Genomic DNA, 21,706 nt, shown 5'->3' with positions numbered 1-21,706 from the left:
CGGAAGCGTGCAAGATAGCACACAAAACTCAGAGTTTGAGTGCTCAGAATCGAGCGGAGTGCACGGAAGTGAGCGAGATAGCGTGCGGAACTCAGTATTTGAGAGCGTGGAAGTGAGCAGAAGTGTGCGGAAGTGCAAGATAGCACATGAAACTCAGAGTTTGAGCACAACACGGAATCGAGCGGGAGAGCGCGGAAGTGAGCAAGATAGCGCGCAGAACTCAGTCTTTGAGCGCACGGAAATGAGAGAGATAGCGAACAAAACAGCGTTTGAGTGCGTGGAATCAAGTGGGAGCGCGTGGAATCGAGTGGGAGCGTGTGGAATCGAGCGGGAGCGCATGGAGGCATGCGAGATAGTGCGCGAAACTCAGCATTTGAGTGCACAGAATACTGTGGGAGCATGCGGATGCAAGTGAAATAGAGCACAAAACTCAGCGAGTGAGAGTGCGGAAGCAAGCAGGAACATGCAGAGGCATGCGACATAGCACGTGAAACAGTGTTTGAGCACGTGGAATCGAGCGAGGGTGCACAGAATTTAGCGAGATAGCACAGGGAACTCAGTATTTGAGCGCATGGAAGCGAGAGACATAGCGAACAAAACAGCATTTCAGTGAGCCAGATTATGTGTGAAACTCAGCATTTGAGCGTGTGGAAGCGAGCGGGAGCGCGGGGAAGCAAGCGAAATAGAGCGTTTGAGTTTGCAGAGGTGTGCGAGATAGCGCGCAAAACTCAGCGTTTGAGCGCACGGAAGAGAGCAGGAGTGAGCGGAAGCGTGCAACATAGTGTGCGAAACAGCGTTTGAGCATATGGAATAATGCGGGAGCATGCGGAAGCAAGTGAAATAGAGCGTGAAACTCAGCATTTGAATTGTGAAAGTGAGCAGGAGCGTGCAGAAGTGTGCAAGATAGCATGCGAAACTCTACATTTGAATGTGTGGAAGCAAGCAGGAGGGCTTGGAGGTGTGTGAGATAGCGTGTGAAACTCAGCATTTGAGCGTGCGCAAGTCAGCGGGAGCTTGTAAAAGCAAGCCAGACAACATGTGGAACTCAGTATTTGAATGCGCGGAATACTGCGGCAGCACAGGGAAGCAAGCGAGATAGCACGCAAAACTCAGTGTTTGAGCGCTCGGAAGCAAGTGGGAGCTTGCAGAAGCGTTCGATATAGCGCGTGAAACAGCGTTTGAACGCGCAGAATCAAGCGGGAGCATGGGGAAGCGAGCGAGATAGCGTGCGAAACTCAGCGTTTCAGCGTGCAGAATCAAGCGGGAGTGCGCAGAAGTGAGTGAGATAGCGCGTGGAACTCAGTATTTGAGAGTGCGGAAGTGAGCAGGAGCATGCGGAAGCATGCAAGATAGCGTGTGAAACTCAACATTTGAGCGTGCGGTATCAAGCAGGAGTGTGCAGAATTTAGTGAGATAGCACAGAGAACTAAGTATTTGAGCACATGGAAGTGAGAGACATAGCGAACAAAACAGAGTTTCAGTGCGCAGAACCCAGCGGGAGTGTGTAAAAGCGAGCCAGATAGCGCATGAAACTCAGCGTTTGAGTGCGCGGAATTGAGCGGGAGTGTACAGAAGCGTGCGAGATAGTGTGCGAAAACCGGCATTTGAGCGCGTGGAATCCAACGGGAGTGAGCGGAAGTGAGCAAGATAGCGTGCGGAACTCAATCTTTGAGTGCATGGAAGCGAGAGAGACAGCGAACAAAACTTTGTGTTTGAGTGCGTGGAAGTGAGCAGGAGCGTGTAAAAGCGAATGAGATACCGCACAAAACTCAGCGTTTGAGCGCACAGAAGCGAGCGGGAGTGCGCGGAAGTGAGCGAGATAGTGCATGGAACTCAGTATTTGAATGCACAGAAGTGAGACAGTGAACAAAACTCAGCATTTGAGCGTGCAGAAGTCAGAGGGAGCGTGGAAAAGCGAGCCAGACAGAGTGTGGAACTCAGTATTTGAGTGCGCGGAAGCATTCAAAAATAGTGCACGAAACTCAGCGTTTGAACACGTGGAATCAAGCGGGAGTGCGTGGAAGTGTGCGAGATAGCACATGAAACTCAGCGTTTCAGTGCGCAGAAGTGAGGCGGAGCCAGAGTAAGCAAACGAAATAGAGCACGAAACTAAGCGAGTGAGAGTGCGGAAGCAAGTGGGAGTGCACACAAGCATGCAAGAGCACGCAAAACTCAGCATTTGAGGGCGCGGAAGCGAACGGGAGGGCACGGAAGAGTGCAATATAGCGTGTGAAACACAGCATTTGAGCGCGTGGAATCCAACAGGAGTGCGCAGAAGCATTCAAAAATAGTGCGCGAAACAGCGTCTGAACGCATGGAATCGAGCGGGAGTGCGTGGAAGCATGCGAGATAGCACATGAAACTCAGTATTTGAGCACGCAGAAGTGAGCAAGAGCGCTTGGAACCGTGCAAGATAGCACGTGAAACTCAGCATTTCAGCGCGCGGAAGTGAGCTGGAGCGCTTGGAACCGTGCAAGATAGCACGTGAAACTCAGCATTTCAGCGCGCGGAAGTGAGCTGGAGCCAGCGTAAGCAAGTGAAATAGAGCATGAAACTAAGCGAGTGAGAGTGCAGAAGCAAGTGGGAGTGCACGCAAGCATGCTAGAGCGCGTAAAACTCAGCATTTGAGGGCGCGGAAGCGAACGGGAGCATGCTGAAGCGTGTAAGATAGCACGTGAAACTCAATGTTTGAGCGTGTGGAAGCGCAAGGGAGGGCACGGAAGAGTGCAATATAGCGTGTGAAACTCAGTGTTTGAGTGCGCGGAAGTGAGCGGGAGTGCGCAGAAGTATGAGAGATAGCAAGCGAAACTCCGCGTTTGAGCATGCAGAAGTAAGCGGGAATATGTGTAGGCGTGAGAGATAGCACGTGAAACTCAGCGTTTGAGTGGGCGGAAGTGAGCGGGAGGGCGTTGAAGTGAGCGAGATAGTGCACGGAACTTAGTATTTGAGTGTGCAGAAGCGAAAGAGAGCAAATAAAACTCATCATTTGAGCACATGGAAGTCAGCGGGAGTGTGTAAAAGCGAGCCAGACAGCATGTGGAACTCAGTATTTGAGTGCGCGGAAGTGAGAGAGATAGTGAACAAAAACTCAGCATTTGCGCACGCGGAATACTGTGGGAGCATGTGGAAGCAAGCGAAATAGAGTGTGAAACTCAGCGTTTGAGCGCGCGGAAGCGTGCGAGATAGTGAGTGAAACTCCGTGTTTGAGCATGCCGAAGCAAGCAGGAATATGTGTAGGCATGTGAGACAGTGCACGAAACTCAGCTTTTGAGCGCATGGAGTCATGCGAGATAGCACACGAAACTCAGTGTTTGAGCACGCGGAATACTGCGGGAGCACGTGGAAGCAAGTGAAATAGAGCGCAAAAGTCAGCATTTGAGCACGTGGAAGCAAGCAGGAGTGCGCGGAAGCGTGCGAGATAGCGTGCGAAACTCAGCGTTTGAGCACGTGGAAGTGAGCAGGAGGGCATGGAAGCGTGCTAGATACTGCGCAAAACTCAGCATTTGAGTGCGCGGAATCGAGCGGGATCATGGGGAAGCATGTGTGATAGCATGCAAAACTCAGCATTTGAGCGCACAGAATCAAGCGGGACCGCGCAGAAGTTTGTCTAAATAGATATCTGTAAGTAAGGAGCCTTTCTTAGCCATCTTTCATCCTAATGCCTTTTTTCTGAGATTATCTCTAATACTTTTTGTTATATATCCTTTGTTATAATTGTTTACATGTTATAACTGCAGCCAGTGCCACTTCTCTCCCTCCTCACCATAAGACTCAAACTCCATCCATGTAAACAAACACATTTGCCTTTGTTTCCCTGGTGCTTAGCACATTGACACATAAGTAAGCACTATAGGCTTAATTGACCACACCAATATTCTCTCTTAGGAGTATATTGACTAAGAAACAGATGGCCCTTATATTCCAGTAAAGACTTTGTTTACCCACATCCCTCTTTGCTGCTGGTGAGACTGCAGCTGCTATATTATATCTCTGTATTCCCTTCCTTAGCATTTTTATTTACTTTCATAACTTCATATACCACCTCTAATCATTCTTAATCTCTCTTTAGAACTTTGCTGCTGCTGAGACTGCAGCTGCTATATTATCTCTCTGTATTCCCTTCCTTAGCATATTTACTTTCATAACTTCATATACCACCTCTAATCATTCTTAATCTCTCTTTAGAACTTTAAACCTGAAACTCCAACTGCTCCAATGATTATGTACAGGATCCCAGTGGCACCTCAAAACTCCCTCACTAAGATTATTCCCTATCACCCATAAACCTACTCTTAGTTCTGACCTGACCATATCTGATGGTATCACTGCTACATATCCAAGTCTCCCATGTTTATGACCTCAGGAGTTATATTTTACTCTCCTTTCACTTTCTTCACAATTAATTACCACGTCTTGAAAATTTTACCTAAACAAATCTTTTGCATCTGTTTTCACATTGGTATTTTCATTGCTAACAATCTAGTATAGGAGCCCTCAGCTAAACTACTGTAATATATTCCTAAAGAGTTTTCAAACTGCTTCAACCTATCCCTTCTGGTTCTGTCAGAATAATCTTTCTTACAGATGGATCCAATCATTCTATTCCTCTGCTGAAATCAAAACAAATCAACACAGATCCAATCTATCACTAGTCCACCTTAACATATCACACACTATCTCCCTTGCTGTATTTTATTCTTCTATACTCCACTTTGGAGTCCAAACTGGATTACATTTTACCAACATATTTATTATCTTCTATTTCTGTATATTTCTTTATGTTTTTCTCTATGCCTGGAATTTCTCTAAGGTCTTTTCCAGTTTTACAAGGATGACCTATCTTTTCTTTGCCTAGTTTCTCTATGTATTGCTCCCCATCCATTAAAACATGATTCAAACTCTACCTCTTCCAAGAAGTCTTTTGTGATTCCTTCAGCATTTTATAGCACTATAATGCAGTCATTAATCTGGTGGGAAGCATGATGAGGAATTAAGAATATTGTTTGGATCAGTGAAAAAATTAGTAATCAAGACTATAACCTAGTACCAAGACAAGAAATCTTTGCTCTTGAGCAACCTTTAATACTTTCTTTCAGAGCACTCAAAGAGCGGGGTAACTACAATTGTTAAAGGTAGCTGGGAATAAGATCTCACTTTGAATTTGTCTGAACAGAGAATGCAAACAATCTAGGTTGATTTTCCTTTCTGCATATTTTATCATTTGCTCATTTATGCATTAGGTGTCTTATAGATTGGGGAATTAAGAGTTGACCCATGAAGCCACATTTCTACTTCTGGCCTAGTAGTCTCTAAGATTAAACCAGGATTCATTAGCCTCCAGATGTTCATCAAAATAAAAGGAATAACAATTTTGTACATATTTTTTTGGGCCAAAGCATAGTTGGCATTTAAGTAGAATGGGAAGAGGTTGGAAACAGTATCAGCCCGGCTAGGCAGTAGTCTGGCTTAGAAAGACTCTGGCTGAGTCCAAAGGATCCGTTGGTTTCTGTGGGTCAAGACAAGGGCTCTAACTAAAAACCAAAGTATTGCTATTGGACTCTGGGCCTTTGTACTCTAGGGAATCAGAAAACAAAATGAATGTCTGAAAACCATATTGTCAGCTGAGGCAGACTAGAGCGATCAGGCCTAAGGTATCTTAGCAAACAGGTTTATAAATAAAATGTTTAGGAAGTTAATGACAATATCCCTAATGGAACAGAAACACAGAAGTAAAACCTCCCCCTATTTTTAGAATATTTGAGTGTGAGTTGCCCTGGTCATGGATGTGAAAGGATGAGTCACAAGCAATCTTGGATACCTTGAACCCGGCTGGAGCAGGACATGAAGAGTAAAGATTAAAGGGATGTTTTTGCAAAGGATCCTAGGTTTTATAGTTAGAAAGTATCTTGTATATCTAATTCAACCTTTTTATTTTGTAGATGAGGAAACTTTAGTAAAGAGAGAGTCAATGATTTGGCCAAAGGCCAGAGGAATGATAAAAATCAGAAACACAACTCATCATTCCTAAGCATACGTGAATTGGAACTAATGGTTTGAAGTTAACAAACTTTCAAGAACTATAAATGTTTCACATTTGTGGATGATACAGCATTTAGGCAGCTTGCCACTGTTGTGCCCTAAGTGTCTCAATTCATTTGAATCTGATACGAATTTTGTGAGCTATTTATCTCCAACACATAATCCGACCCATTGCCATGCACAATGTCCTTCTCCACAAAATTAATAAATATGGTCTTAAACACAGAAACAGATGGGAGATTTTAAAAACTGATGCATGATGGGAATGAAAAGGATCTATCCAAGCTATAACTCAAGTGTATATAAATTCCTAATAGACACATCTATTATGAGAGGACTCTGTCAAAATGTTTCTAATGTAGTATTAAAATATTGTTTATTTGGGGGCCTTTTGTAAAATTTTCACTTTAAAAAAAATTTGAGCTTCGGTTTATATCAGTTCTCAAGAACTTGAAAGAATAAACTACTTCCGGGGGACAAAAATCTTCAATTGTTGTTACCTCACAAATACCATGTAAATGTAGGCCTGCTCCAGAGCATCCAGCCTTTGGCAGTATTCATTTAAGGTGAAAAGAACATTAAAGGCTTTTTTTTAATTTAAATTTTTATTTTTTAAGGCACACTGAAAGGATGCACCAAAGTGTGATGTTGAATATAGTTGCACTAGAAAGAATAAATCAAGCAGAATTGTTTTTGATCCTATGTTTATATAAGATCATTAATATCTTAGCGATAAAATAATGTAAAAAAAAGGTTTAAAATGGATTGGACATTCTAGCAGGAAATTCTTTTAAGATAAAATGCATTTGGTGGTCAAATAGACATTTTAAAAGAACATAATATTTAGTTTCACATAACATTAAAATTGGATCTCTTTACATCTGAACTTTGTTTTATTTGTTAAATTCTTTTTTCTTATGAGATTTAAAAATGAGGGAATTTGGTAGATTTAAAATATTTTAACAGATACTGTGTTGTGGGTCTGCTTCCCTGCAGCTTCACTGGAAACTGAAAGTTTCTTACTGCGCGCTTCATGCTATCACCAGCCTTCGGACGTCTCTGGCCCCGCTCCGGAGACAGGAGCGGGGAATAAGCAAACAGAGAGCCAACATGTAGCAGAGATGTTCTTTATTGTCTGCTCCCCAAAATGTCTCCCCGAGCAGTTGCTGTTCCCTACTTTTATACAGAATCTTCTTGGACCCTCCCCGATTCCTCCCATCATGGGCGGGGCCAGCTCCTTTAGCAATGCCTAGCCGTTTTTCTCCTTATATGGCCAAGCAACTCATAGTTCCACGCATCTACTGACACGTAGCTCTATTAGTCGACCCGGAACCACATCCTGGAGATGACTGACATTAGGGCGGCTCCCTTCCGCACAGGGAAGATCGGTTCTAGGTCCCTTACAATTCCCCCTTTTTGTTTAATACGAGAGTAGTGGTTCAAAATTCAAGATCTTTCTTTTGTAGCTAACACAACTTGGGGTGACAAAGGCGAAGACAAAGCACCAAGAATGACAGTATCAAAAATATATATATAACAAACAGTGCATCAAGAGTGGTAGTATCAAAAAACAATATCAAAAGACCAAAAATATTTGGCATCAGACTCATTGACCAACGGTCAGTTACAATTGTATTCCCTTCTTTTATTTAAAGCATAGGACGCTTTCATTTCAATCAAATTTTTTTGAATTACAGCAAATACAACTCGGAATAACAAAGGGAGGATACAAAGCATCAATAATAACAGCAGGAAAGCAACAGCTCCTATAATTAGCCAATGCATGATATCATTGAAATTAACATTTTTCCACCAATTAATAAAATCATGTTCTTTTCGTTCCCAATCTTCTTCAAATGTTATAGTAGCATTTTGCATAGCTAACAATATTTTATCTAAAGTGGCAAGTTCAGAAGTAGCAATTGTCATAAAAGTAGCATTTTTCAGAATAATTTCAAGATCATTATACAGAGAAGAACTAAATGGAATAGGAGTTACACATAAAGGATAATATTTATAGTGACATTGCATTCTCATATATCTCAACATCAATGCCTGTTGATATACAACAATTTGCATTACATCAGATAACTGTGAGATTCTATTTAACATTATCCGATCCAAACTTTCTTGGTGCCTCCAAGCAGCATTGTTTTTTATCATAAATTGTTGTAGACTCACAGCTAAAAAAGCTACCTCCTGTTGAATTTGATATATTTGCATTTCCTCTATCACATTAAGAGCCAAATTAACCACTGATATAGCTGTATCAAAAGAACTGTCTCGTTTCATTCTAGTTAATTTTCTTATGTCTATAGACAAAGAAGGATTTTTACCAAAAATTATATAAGGGTTTGGCACATACATCTGTGCAGGTGCGGGGTACGGGAGGGCTTCCCTAGTTGACTCGTTCCGTATCGTCTGTATCTTGACAGTTCTTTATTAATTGTCTATGCCCAGGGAGGGAGCCACTCTTCTCTGGAGCATAAACATCTCTAGGAATGGCTAGTTCCTAGCATCTAGTGTCAAAAATATACAGAGTTCATGGAACGGTCAAGTTCCCATAATTTGGAAGCTCAGGCCTGTTAGATTTGAGTGAGCTTATAATTCTAATATGAAATTTTAAATTTCTTATTCATTTGGCCTTAAGATCACGAAAATAATAAGAGGACTGAGCTAGTGGGGTGAAATTAGAGTAAATTAATTTCATTTTCCAATACATAAGACAATTACATATACATAATGTAACTAGAAAGAGTAATAATAATACTATGGGTATAGCTAAACTATTAAAATAAATGGTAGCGCTACTTGATCTAAATAAGAAATCATACCAATGGTGGTTAGTATCCGATGTTACTAAATGAGAGGCCTCGATAAGTTGTCCTGCAGCTATAAGAGTCTGTATTTGATGTTCATTTAATGCGCGCTGATAAGACTCTAATAGTTTCTTCATAACTTAAGATCTGTTCATGATATCCATATATATGAAGTAAAGCAAAGTAATCAAGTAAAACAAAAGGTAACACATGAAATTAACACATAACAGCCCATATCTTAACTTGAAAATACACAATAGTTCCAGTACACCAAAAAAAAAGTACACATAGTATTTTCAGGTCATTGTTTTTTCCATGCTTCTGGTAAATTAAACATATAATCCCACATTGCAACAATCTCTGAGCATTTTCTTTTTGTATCTAGGTATACATATTTTGTAAAGAGCATTTGGTCCACTTAAATAATTTACTAATATTTCCAGTAAAACCCAAACTAGTAATAATACTATCATTCAAAATCTGTAGAAATTGGCCTTGATATTTTAATGTATTTTGGTGGAGTAGGATCGTCGTAGGCAACTATTGAGCATTTACAGTCAAAGCCTGAGAAACATCTTGTCCAGCACTGCGCAGTTGGCTGGCCAAGGTCTCAAGGTCTATTGAATTAACTATATCCAAACCAGTTCCAGCACCACCAAATAAAGTGTCATACCAGGTTCTTTTCTTTCTAACACAATTCATCAGAGGAGGAAAAGTTACATTATTGGTACAAGTTTTAGGAACTCTTATGATTGATGGAGGATGTTTTGTAGGAGGGAGAGGTGTCAGTAATAGATATTTTATCTAATAGTGAGGTTTCAATACCGCTATCAAGATTTTACTTGCACAGTTTATCAGTTGCTTTTCAATGTTTGTCTCAGCTTGTTCTCTGCATTCAGTTGGGAAGTCCACACCCTCAGAGTCCACTCTCTTTCCTATGTAGCACTGCTGTATCTGGATCTGGAACAGTCCTTTCCAGCTCAGGGTCAGCTTGTCCTCCTTCCATGTCCTAACCAGGACCCCGTCTCCAAGCTAGAACTCATGCACTGTTGAAACCCTAAGGGAGGAGTCTGAGCAATAAGCCTGTTTAGTTGTAAAGTTTTCAGATGTTAAAGTAAAGACATAACATATTTCTTTAAAAACAAATCCTTGGTTTCAAATATTGGATACAAGGAAGAATTTTGAATCCCTTTAAACCAGTTTGCTTTCTTCAACCAGAAACAGCTGAAGCTTCCTATTGCTGCTCTCCTCCTGCAAAAATACATCCTGTCTCACAATCATCTCTCCGTGACTACCTTTTCCAACAAGTTCCTTCTTTTCCCCACTGATTTCTTCTTGAAATCATTTGCTCCCACTAATTCTCTCCTCCCAATGCCTACTTGCTCAAACTTTCTCTGACATACTTTAAACACTTCCAAACCAATAACTCTTCTGACTAGATGCTTCATTTAAACTATTAATTGCTTTTGTAAATCAATCTCTCTTGTCCCTTTTCTTCGGGACCACTTGTGGACTTCTGCTTCTCGAGTGGAGTATCTGCCCTCTACTTACCCATCTTCTGGGTCTTCGGTCGTCACCGGCTTCCGAGGAAGAACTGGACACAGAGACGAGTTGCCAAGCACGAGAGGTGTTTATTTCTTAGCACCACTTTCTCTTCTGGCAACACGAGGGGAATAGTATTACCCCCTCCCATCTTCCCTGCTCCCAGCAGAGGCGTCTCTGTGAAGGCAGAAAATCTGCCAAGGCAGTCTCTCTACACTCGCGGAAGTCCCTCAGGTCCCTGTTCTTTAATCACCCCCCCTTTTTTTTTTTTTAAACTTTAAACTTCAAGATTCATAACCCATAATGATAACAAATTACCCAATGTTTCAGAAGCAAACCAAATAGTTTTTCTTTCTTTTTTTTTTGTTTTTTTTGTAGCAGAACTGTTTTTTTATTGTCTGCTCCCCAAAATGTCTCCCCGAGCAGTTGCTGTTCCCTACTTTTATACAGAATCTTCTTGGACCCTCCCCGATTCCTCCCATCATGGGCGGGGCCAGCTCCTTTAGCAATGCCTAGCCGTTTTTCTCCTTATATGGCCAAGCAACTCATAGTTCCACGCATCTACTGACACGTAGCTCTATTAGTCGACCCGGAACCACATCCTGGAGATGACTGACATTAGGGCGGCTCCCTTCCGCACAGGGAAGATCGGTTCTAGGTCCCTTACAATACTGAATGGCAGAGAAGAGTCAGGAAAATCCAGCTCAATTGTTTTTTACACACACAAATTATCTCTCTCCTCCCCCCCTCTCTCTCTTCCTCCGCTCTCCTCTTCCCTCCCTCCTCTCTGTCCTTTGACATTGCTACATCTCTGTGGTCACACAAGAGATTCCTCATTGTGTTCCCTGCTTCAAATCCATCCACCATTCAGCTATAAAAGTCATTGCTATCTATAGTACTCTAGTACATAGTACAGGTCTGACCTTATCATTTCGCAATCCCTCTCCCCAAGAACAATAAATTTAAGTGATGCTATGTTAGCATCCAAAGTTCTTTACAATCTAGCTTCTTTCTATCTTTCCAGTCTTCTTACATCTATAACTCCTTTCCACCAAGCCCATAGGTTCCTTTTAGAACTCACATATTTTTATAAATTACAAAACGATTTTACTTTTACAATATAAAAGGATAAACAGCTATTAACTTTCAGAAGAGCAGAGACAAAGCAATTGTGTTGGGGATTTCTCCAGGCTTTTGATGTGTGAGACAAGGCGAGGGTGAAGTAAAAGAATTTACTAAATTAAAAGTAAAAGTTCATTATAAGTCATGGAGAGATCTCAGTGGAGCAGAACTCTCTGATGGAATTAGAGTTCTGTCTGTTCTGCCCATCCTGCCCATTCTTCCCACCCTCGTATATATGATTTGAAGCAATACAGAGCTTTTGGATTTGAATAGGCTTCAGTAAGGCTATAGAAAGTTTGATTAATGATAGTTCAAATTATACAGAGCTTAAGTGGTTGTACTTAACATTAATTCAGTTCTATTGAAAGTTAAGTAGGGGTACTTAGCTTTAGTTCAGCTCTATAAAAAACTTGGGTAGTGTCAGCTGAACTCTAAAGAAAGGTAAATTAATGGTACTTAACAGAGGTGGGGTTAGCTGACTTCTAGGTCATGAGGTTAAAGTCAAAATAACTTTTTTTAGGGTCTCCGAGCTCAGTTTCCCTCCTCTATTGGACACCTTAGACAAAGTTAGAGTTGTCATTTAGACAGAAAGAAGCAATTCAAATATCATGGAAGCACAGTCAAGATGAGACATCAGCTTCCATTTTAAAGAAGGGATGAAGGAAAATACACAGTAAGTCTCATCTTCCTGAGTTCAAATCTAAACTAGCAAATGTTTACTAGTTGTAAGACTCTATGCAAGGCACTTAACCCCATTTGCCTCAGTTTCCTTAAATGTAAAATGTGCTGGAAAAGGAATAGCAAATCACAATAGCACCTTTGCTAAGAAATCTCCAAATGGGATCAAGTAAATATTAACCATAACTGAATAACAAGATGACAACAGATAATAACATAATTTTTTATAATACACAGGGAACTAAATTGAGTTTATAACAATTGATAAATGGTCAAAGGATGTTTATACTCATCTAAATCATTGATTAAAGGCATCCAAATTATGAGGCAGCCAGTTTGTACAGTGGAGCACCAGTCCTAAAGTCAGAAGGACCTGAGTTCAAATCTAGCCTCAGACACTCAAAAGTTCCAGCTGTGTGACCCTGGGCAAGTCACTTAACCTTAATGCCTCAGAAAAACAAAAAGACATGCAAATTAAAGCAACTCTGAAGTACCAATTCACACTTAACAAAAATAACAAATGCAAGAGAGGATGAGGGAAAATAGATATACTATTGATATACTATTGTTGGTGGAGTTGTGAAATAGTCTATCTTTGGACTTTCATGGAAGATTTTCTGACATTAATTAACAGACAATTTAAATACACATTAATGTTGATGCACTTCTCCTGAGATCTCTAGGAGAGTTGAGACAATATGGTGGGGATTATAAATCTTTCCAGGAAGTTGAAAATGCTACCCTCTTCTCAAGATTTCTTTCTGAGGGCCTCCTAACTGGTGAATCAGAACAAAAAAATCAAACAGTGATTTGTCCCAAGGGGAAAAAAAAGGGAAGGGAAGCATGGAAGACAAAGCAAATGTTATTCTGAGTACTTAGCACTAAAGTCTCTAGCTAGTCCACTCATTTGTTTATTCTTCATTATCTTTGTCTTTTGTTTTGAATGGACATAGACAAATATTCTGAAAGCTACCAGGATTGCAGGAATAGGAAGCATCACCCCATCTCCTGCCCAAAGATATCAATTATATAGCAGCTAGTGAGGAGGTATGAGACTCATTCATTAGCACATTATTTTATTGCAGGATTTCTTTATTAACTGACTCAATTTAGCAGTGTACTCCAATAGAACTCCAAGTAGGAAATCCAAATAGCCACTAAACAGTCCAATTGGTTGCCCCAAAATCCAATGACTAAGTTTCAACCATCCTCTTCCTACTATTGAGCTTAATTTTATTTTGGTTTTATACAGAGTATTGCCAAACTTGGGAATTTCACTTCTGAGCCCATATTAACTTAGAAGAAGCAAATTAGAAGAGTAAAGCAGAATCCTTCTATTTTGTTTTGCTTTGGTTATTAGAGGCTTTCTTGCTTTCATGAGTACATAATAATATTTGGATAGGATTTTTTAAATTTTAACTTTTACACTGAAAAAAGAACATTCTTATATACCAAGAGAATGCAAAAAGAGGATTACCATGAATTTTAATTTCATTTTTGTTCAGTCATTTCAGTCATGTTCAATTCTTCATTATGCCATTTGGGGTTTCCTTTGCAGAAACACTGGAGTGTTTTTAGCCTTCTCTAATTTATCATCCAGATGAAGAAACTGAGGCAAATGGTGAAATGACCTGCCCAGGAACACACAGCCAGTAAACTGGATTTAAATTTAGGAAGATGAGTCTTCCTGACTCCAGCATCTGTACTCTATCCACTGCACCACCTAGCATGTCACTTTTTTTCATTCTATAATAATTTCCATAATTGCTTTACAAAACGATTCTGCTTCTCTGTGCTTCCTTCCAAACTTTTTTCTACATTTATCCCTTCTACATTGTGACTTTCCCCATCATTGTTTAGATATATTGTGGGTGAGTATAAGAATGTAAATGGGAATTTTTTTTTTTTTTTTCCTGAGGCTGGTATTAACAGACTTGCCCAGGGTCACACAGCTAGGAAGTGTTAAGTGTCTGAGACCAGATTTGAACTCGGATCCTTCTGAATTCAATGCTGGTGCTCTATCTACTGCGCCACCTAGCTGCCCCTAGTAAATGAAAATTTTAGCAGAGTTTTATGGAAATTACAGATGACATATAAAAGCCAGCAGATGACAGAGTCTATACTTACCCCAAATTTTCCAATAAGATAAACATAATATAAAGAAAAAGAAAAGAATCAAACTCCTCTGATACAAAGGGAGGACCAAAAAATTTACTCAAGTTTTCCAGATTGCAGGAACACTGCCCTACCCTGTAATGTAGAAGGAATAACTATATTTTTTCCTATGCATTAACAAAGATATTACAATAGTCCTCCTATTTGTGTTTCCATAAATACTGTTACTTCCCCCATTTGCTTTCTATAACTTATTTTTTACTCTTGAAAAAACTGAAAGAGGGGGAGAAAAAGTTTTGTAATAAGCCAAGTCAAGCAAAATGAATCTGATGAGGGGTAAACTGAGGTCTAAACAGAGATGGGTCAGTTCCTTTTCTCTCTCTCCTTCCTTCCTCAAAGTAACCAAGGGTGGGTTCGGCAGCAAAGGAATTTGCTACTCAATGCTGTATGGAAACATAGTCTTTATTGATTAGAATGGGAACACCAGAGAGCCGGTGGGCAAAATGGCTGCATGGTACAAGGCCCATTTTGCAAAGAGCAGATCCCCGAGTTCTCTCTTTTATACAAGAGCACAATCATTCAGATGCAGTGATGTAAGGAGATTCCTGAAAGTTATGTAAATAAGATAAGGATTCTCTTGTTATCTTTTGGGGACAGAGAGAAGTCTCTTCCCAAAAAGGAATTTCCTGATGCCATTTGGTCTGTCTGAGCAGATTAGGATGGGGGCTGTGAAACCCCGGCCAGCTCAGATAGCCCAAACTAGTTTGACCAGATCTTGTATCAAAGGTCCAAGTCCCAAAGGAAGTTGGAGATCAAACAAGGAATATCAAGGGGCTACAACTCTCAACAGAATCCATCCAATTAGCAAAAGACACTGCTGATGATTTGTAGAAATTTGTCGCACATGATAGACCTTTACCCTTACAAGTCTAGAATCAAAAGTATGGAAAAAATTAGCATCCTGCTGTGGGTGTTCTTGTCTAATTTAATATGTTCACAATTCCTATAACATAGGCTAGATAGTATCTAGAGAGAGATATACTTCCATAGAGAACAAAAGAACAGCAATAGATTCTGCTTTGTCTGCAACTCACTGAGGAAATCTGGGCCAAATCACATTATTCTTCTGAGGGATCAAGTTCTCCAGAGGGGAGCAAGGGTCATTAAAAGACACTTGCAAGCTGTGGCATTTTATATTATGTTTCCTAAGACCCTGTTCTCAGACTCCTTCCCCACTTCTGACATTCCCTGTTCTAAGCCCCCTCCCTCTCTGACATCCCCTGTTCTAAGCTCCCTCCCACTCCTGACACCACCTGTTTTAAGCCTTCCTCCCAAGTCTGACCTCCCCTGTCCTAAGCTCCTTCCCAGCTCTGACACCCCCTTTTCTAAGCCCCCTCTCTTCTTTGACATTCCCTGTCCTAAGTCCCCTTCCATCCTGCTTTATCCACCCCTTTATCCACCTGCTGTTCCCCCCACCTCCAGCTTTAATCTTTTCTTCTAATGCCTTTCTTAGTGTTCACATTTCCTATTTCCACTATGTTCTCTCTAAATGCATTTATAGTTTCAGAAATAGCCAAAGAGACACACTTAAGATAGTAGCCTCAATTCCAATCCCACATTCTGCTTCTCATCTGCTGTGTGACCTCTGGAGAATGTATTAGCCTTTCTGAGCCTGCTTGTTCCCTCTCCAGCTCTTTTTCTGTCTTAAGAAGATTCAGGCGTCCCAGAGTACAGGCTGGAATTTGGCTTTAGAAACCACTACAAGTAAATGCATGCTGAATGACCTTTATGCAAGGGTCTTTGAAGGAGATCCTCACACCCTGTGCACAATCTCCATTTCTGAACGGGAAAGGGGACTTGTGCTGCAGTGAAGATCATTCCACTAAGTGTCAGCATCCTTTGGGAGTTTCAACAGCCTGGTTCTCTCAGTATTTGTCATGTGGCCAAGAAATCAAAGGACCCAGAGCAGAGCCCTATCTATGATACAGATGCCACTTAAGAGCCAGCTATGTTGCTCTTAGCTCAAGCAACCTCTGAGCCTCCTGGGCTTCAGACTGGCCTGCATCACAGTGGGATACTCTTCCAATTTACCTTTAATCTCACCTAGGTTGTAGAGGGCCAGGCTTCTGCAGAGAGGTCAATGCACAAGAGAAGCTGCCTTGTGGCTGTCAGGAATTACCATTTCTAGCCTGTAAAGGATTAGCACTGAGCTCTTCAGGAGTGAACATGGGCAGGAAACTCATGGTTCTCTGTTCCCTTCCTAGATAACCGAGTTGGGGGCAGGAATAAAAAGGAAGTCTCATGAACTCAACTCCTGAAAGCTGCACATCAATCAAGCATTTATTAATCACTTATTGTATACTAGGTACTCTAGGGTATTCTTGGGTTACAAAGACAAAAATAAACCACTAATTATCCATAAAGAGTTCATATTCTTTTGGGGAAATTCATTGATCACACACAGAAATGGGGAAATCAGGAAAGATGTCTTCAAGGACATAGCTATTGAGCTTGAGCTAAAAGGAAGCCACAATTTCAAGGAGAAATTAGGGGAGGAAGGAGAACATCCCAATCTCTACAAAAGCATGGAGATGGGAATTTAAATGTTAGATACAAGATGCTTTATGTGAAGCATTGAGTAAGTCATGAGGAATCATGGATACTTAGGCTGGGGCTGGATGAGTATAAAATAGTCTGTAACAATTTTTTTTAAAGTCTATAAAGAAGTATTACAAGGCATTTACCACCAATTGTCACCTTTTCTGTTTATACAGCCTAAGACTAAGGAAGGCCTAGTATCTATCAAAGAAAAGGTTGTGCTAGGCAAAGCTTTCACAGAGTTTTTGATCTTGGAATTCCTTTACACTCTTAAAAATGTTAAAGATCCACCCCAAGACCTTTAGTTTACATAGCTTTCTCAATCAGGATTTACCATCCTAGAAATTAAATGTTTTAGTATTTATTATTATAGAAATAGATCCAAAGAAATCCACAGACACAGAGTGAGAACTGCAGGATTAGATAAACATTGACGCTCTATCTAGGTTTCATCCCAAGCCAATGTAAAAGTCCTTTTTTTGGCAGAGAAAGGAGTTTAGAACTGGACCCTTAGCATGGCATTGGCTGAATTCCCAAGAGATTGGGCAAACACTAATTGGCACTTTTTCTTCAGGATGTCCCTTCCAGCTGCAATATTCTATGATCCAAACCATTTACAGATAAGACCTTAACAGAGCCAGGAAGAGTGTTTTTTTGTTTGTTTGTTTGTTTGTTTTTCTCATTTCACAAATGAGGAAACACTAGTCAAGACTGATGAGGCTTAGATTTGGGACCAAAATGAAATTAGGGTTTCTGGTGGTCAAGGAGTTTAAATGAGATCTAGTGGCAGGTTCAGGGGGGTTCAGGGAATCAAATGGAGGGGTTTGTCTCTCCTGCAATCTCTTAGATTTGACACAAGGGTAGGGAGTTTTTGAACTCCCTTCTGGCAGCCCAAACGCTCTCTATAGAGGAATTTACAAACCCGAAAACTTAGATTGATAAAAGAGTTTTATTATGGGGATTGAAAGTAAGGTTAAAGTCTGGTTAGGGAAATAGATGAGAGTAAAGAGAGGATGGCGCTGGAAAGAGTATTTCAGTGGACAGCAGCTCCTCGGGATGCCAACCATGGTATAGCTGGCATGTTTGGAACCCCTGCAAAGAGAGGATTTTAGTTTGACTCTTTTTATTATGAGAGATTTAGCTAAAGGGGACACGTGGGTGGAGTCCCAAAGTTGGCTTCTGGCTGGGTTTCAGCTAGGGCTAGAATTTGAATTGAATTCAATGAGTTTCAGGACTGAGCTGACCCCACCCAGATAACAAGTTGAAACTGGGTGTCCTTTGGTGAGGGGTCTTTCACTGAGGAAGAGTTGAAGGAAATTTTCTCCTTTAAGGATTTTCAGAGTTTTGGGGTTCCCTCTTCAAGATCAGAGATCAGAGAGGGGACAAGCCCAAAGTCACACAGAGCTGGGACCCCACATCTGGCCTCCCACCCAGCTTCCTCTGCCTATTATCCATTGTTAGCTTAGAATGTCTGTAAGTTGTCACAGGCATAATAATTTATATCCCAAATTGAATTTAAATATTCATATAATCTTAACAGAAGAATTGATATTCTATGAACTTAGTAATTAACTGAGAAAATGGTTTCAGTGGGTCCCTCAATTTAGAAAAGGTAAAGAATCAGTTTCTGGCCACTCTTCCAAAGTCATAGGAAGTTGGGATGTTTGAAGACTTTCCTCTCATTTGTCAGGAAAAGCCCAGAAGGGAACTTAACTTCTCCAAGGTCCCTCAATGAATCAGTGTCAGCATGCAAGTTATATTCCAACTCTCTTGACTCCATGTTGAGTATTACATGTATCATACTGCTCAGCTTTTAATAGATTTGAAAAATCTATTAGCAAAACTCATTAATAAGTTCCATATGGAGAAAAGACAAGAATAAAAATTAAGAGAAGAGAGACACTTGTGAGCTGGATTCCAATATTAAACTAATTGTGAGCAAACTTATTCAAGTATGGAATTCCTTGCTGAATGGATAAAAGACTGGTCCCTCATCTCTGGGTCAAGGGGCCTCAGGCTTATAGGAAAATGTTGCTTAAACTAAATTAAGGGAAGTGTTATTTTCACACTGGACTCCATCCCCCGGTTCATGAGACCCTAGACTTTCCGAGAAGTGTGTGTCTAACAAAGTCACAACATTGCAAAACATGCTGACACTCTCATCCAGACACTTCCCCATTGTAAACGAGAAAATGTGTAACCCCAAGGCTGTACCCAGATGTGGCAAACAGGCTTAAAAGTGTACTTCACTAAAGGATCGGGGCTGATCTCTACCAGCCTGTCTAGTGGGATCAGTCGCTGGCCCGCTCATTTATTAGATTTAATAATCTGGTCAGAGCTGTCTATCTTGTGTCTGTCCATTTCATTGGAGGTTCCACAGAGATAAGCCTTTGGCTCATTCTGACAGCCAGTTCCTCTCCCTGGAGGGCAAAAGAGGTTATGGATGGGGGTGGCCACCGAGAAATGTTCCTCAGCCCCAGTTTCCAGAAATCTCTTTCTGCCAACCAGGCAATTGAGACCCAAATTTTTGAATTCGGTTCAAAATTGGCACAGAGAATCCTGAAATCCAGTTCTGGTTAATAAGAGGGGCCCCTGCAGCTGCCTGACTATCCTGCAGCCACCTGGTCTGGTGAGTACTCCTGAAACAAGTGGCTAAGTTGGAGGCAACATCAAAGCCCTTGTTGATCTCCACAGGACGCTGTGTGATGGTACGGTCTAATCTGGTTCCCTGGTAATATGTGTAACGTGTTCTGTCTGTGTGTGATTAGTCTGTCTGTTCTGTTGGTTGTGGTTCTTGCCCTGTGTGTCCTGTAGGATTGATTGTCTGTTGGTTGAAGAGCCCTGTTAAAGATTTAAGAAAAGGTGAAAATAGAGCTCTGCATGTATCTCTGTGTGTGTTTGTTTGCTTTGCATTTTGTTCTGTGTTAAAAATTAGCAAGCTTGTAAGAGATAAGAATTCAGCCTCTGTGTTGCAGGCTTAGAAAATATCAGGCTGAATTGTTTGAAGTGAAGTAATTCTTTCAAGAGTGGCTCAGGCAAGGAAAGAAGTTTGAAAAAAAAAAAAAAACTTTCTCTGTCTCTGGTTAACTGCAGTAGTCTTGTGGGGAAAAGGGAAGACAAGGGAGAGAAAGGAAGAAATAAAAACATAGATTGAAAGGGATTTGAAAGTTTGGAAAGTTAGAAAATAAAAAAACTATCGAAGAGCAGTGTGCTAACATTTAAAGAAAAGAAATTTGAAAGGAATATCTAGGCATTATCTGTGAAGACAGAGAAATGCACTAAACGGGCTTGGAAGTTTAGAGAAGCTCCCTTTGGATTCTGGGAGGGAAAAATGTTCAAGGTGAAACAAAACTTCTCTGGGTGGGGGGGGGTCCTGGAAAAAGCCCCTAGTCTGTTTTGCTGATTTAAAAGCTTTGGTAAGTTTTAAGAACAATGATTAGGAAATTTGGGAATTGGTTATTTGAAAATTTGCTTGTGATCTTAAACTTTTTAACCTGTTGTACTAATTTGTAAGTAAATGGAACTTGGCCATTTTAAACTTACAGGAAAGTTTTTTTTTTTCCTTAAAACAGTTTTCAGAGCCTGCTAGAGTAGAGGGTAATAAAACATTATCTGATTGAAACTCAGGAAGGGAAAAAAAAAAAAGAGGAATTTTGGTTTGATTCAGTTTATTTCTTTATCTTAAAAGTTTTGAAAAGAACTGGAAAGAACGCAGGTGATTTATGAAGGATTGATTTGTAGGAACAATTAAAGGTTTGCATGATATTAGGAAGTAAGAGAAAGGTTTTGGCAGCAAAAAGAAGAAGTGGGGAAGAGAGCAACTCACCCACCCCCCACTGCTTCCTGCTACTTTAGAAAGTAGTTTACTGGTTTGGTTTGGTTTTTCCTGTCTGTGATATTGGCTAAGGGAAGAATAATATACTTAAGAAAGAGCAGATCCATTTCTGTGTGCTCAAGAGTATAGTCATTTAAACAGAAGGAATATGGCTCATCTTAAAAAAAAAAAAAAAAAAAAAAAGGAAAAAAAGAGCAACAATAAGCCAACAACAGGAAAAGAGAGCATGAAACATCAACTGTGCACCTAAGTGACTTGTCAGTTACTCTATGGTGACAACCAGCATGAAGTAATGGAAAGAACAGTCACTTGGAAGCTAGGAGACCAAGACTTTAAATGCTAGCTACATGACCTTAGCTAAATTGTTTATGCCCCTGAACCTCGTTTTCCTCCTCTGTAAAATGGGAATTAAATCAGAGGATCTCTAAGTTTGCTGCTAACTCTGGACATTCTATGAATTGATGTATTATGTATCCTAATTTTAAACCTTTATGGCCTAAAGGGTAGACTACTGGGTGTGGAGTTAGCATGACTTAAGTTCAAGTCTGACACAGTAGCTAAGTGATCTTAGTCAAGTAATTTAATCTCTTATATGTTAGAGGAAATCTCCAGGATTTCTCTACTAAATCATCTTGGTGAAAGGTTTTTCCACATGGGCCACATTCCATATCTTGACACCATAATACTATAGGATTCAGGCATGACACATATACAGATAATCTTAAAACAATATTAAACTAAATTCACCAGCAGATTTGGGAAGGTCATAGGTATCATTGAAATTGGACTTTAACTATAGGATGTTAAGAATTTTGTAGATAAAGTAAAGTGGAGTAGAGAAAGTATTCTGAGGTTGGGGAACATAAAAGAGTGAAGTCAAGAAAGTGTGGGATTTTTATTAGTGATGTTCAGCTGTCAACTCTGACAAAAGTTCCAAGTATAGGACTTCTCCTATACT

General features: G+C 40.4%; 1 protein-coding gene and 2 long non-coding RNA genes across 5 annotated transcripts in view; 1 reads left to right on the top strand and 2 right to left on the bottom strand.

The window, feature by feature from the left end:
• Positions 1 to 21,706, bottom strand: part of LOC141545107 (uncharacterized) — a 74,305-nt gene that overhangs the window by 27,882 nt on the left and 24,717 nt on the right. The gene's annotated exons all lie outside the window — the stretch shown is intronic.
• Positions 7,664 to 10,757, bottom strand: LOC141545105 (uncharacterized). 2 transcript variants are annotated; one of them, XR_012482886.1, is made up of 2 exons: positions 10,410 to 10,757; positions 7,664 to 9,928 (listed from the first exon to the last, which is right to left on the bottom strand). It is a non-coding gene; the product is annotated as an uncharacterized LOC141545105 (long non-coding RNA). The 2 variants fall into 2 exon arrangements; XR_012482887.1 differs by having other exon boundaries at positions 7,664 to 9,915.
• LOC141545106 (zinc finger protein 8-like) overlaps positions 19,148 to 21,706 on the top strand; it is a 28,329-nt gene continuing 25,770 nt past the window's right edge. For both annotated transcript variants that reach the window (XM_074272074.1, XM_074272076.1), the window contains exon 1: positions 19,148 to 19,542. The gene's annotated coding sequence lies outside the window, so the exon portion shown is untranslated. The remainder of the gene's footprint in view (positions 19,543 to 21,706) is intronic.

This window comes from Sminthopsis crassicaudata, chromosome 5, assembly GCF_048593235.1.
Source record: "Sminthopsis crassicaudata isolate SCR6 chromosome 5, ASM4859323v1, whole genome shotgun sequence".
NCBI lineage: Eukaryota > Metazoa > Chordata > Mammalia > Dasyuromorphia > Dasyuridae > Sminthopsis > Sminthopsis crassicaudata.
This window is presented reverse-complemented; position numbering and strand designations above follow the sequence as displayed.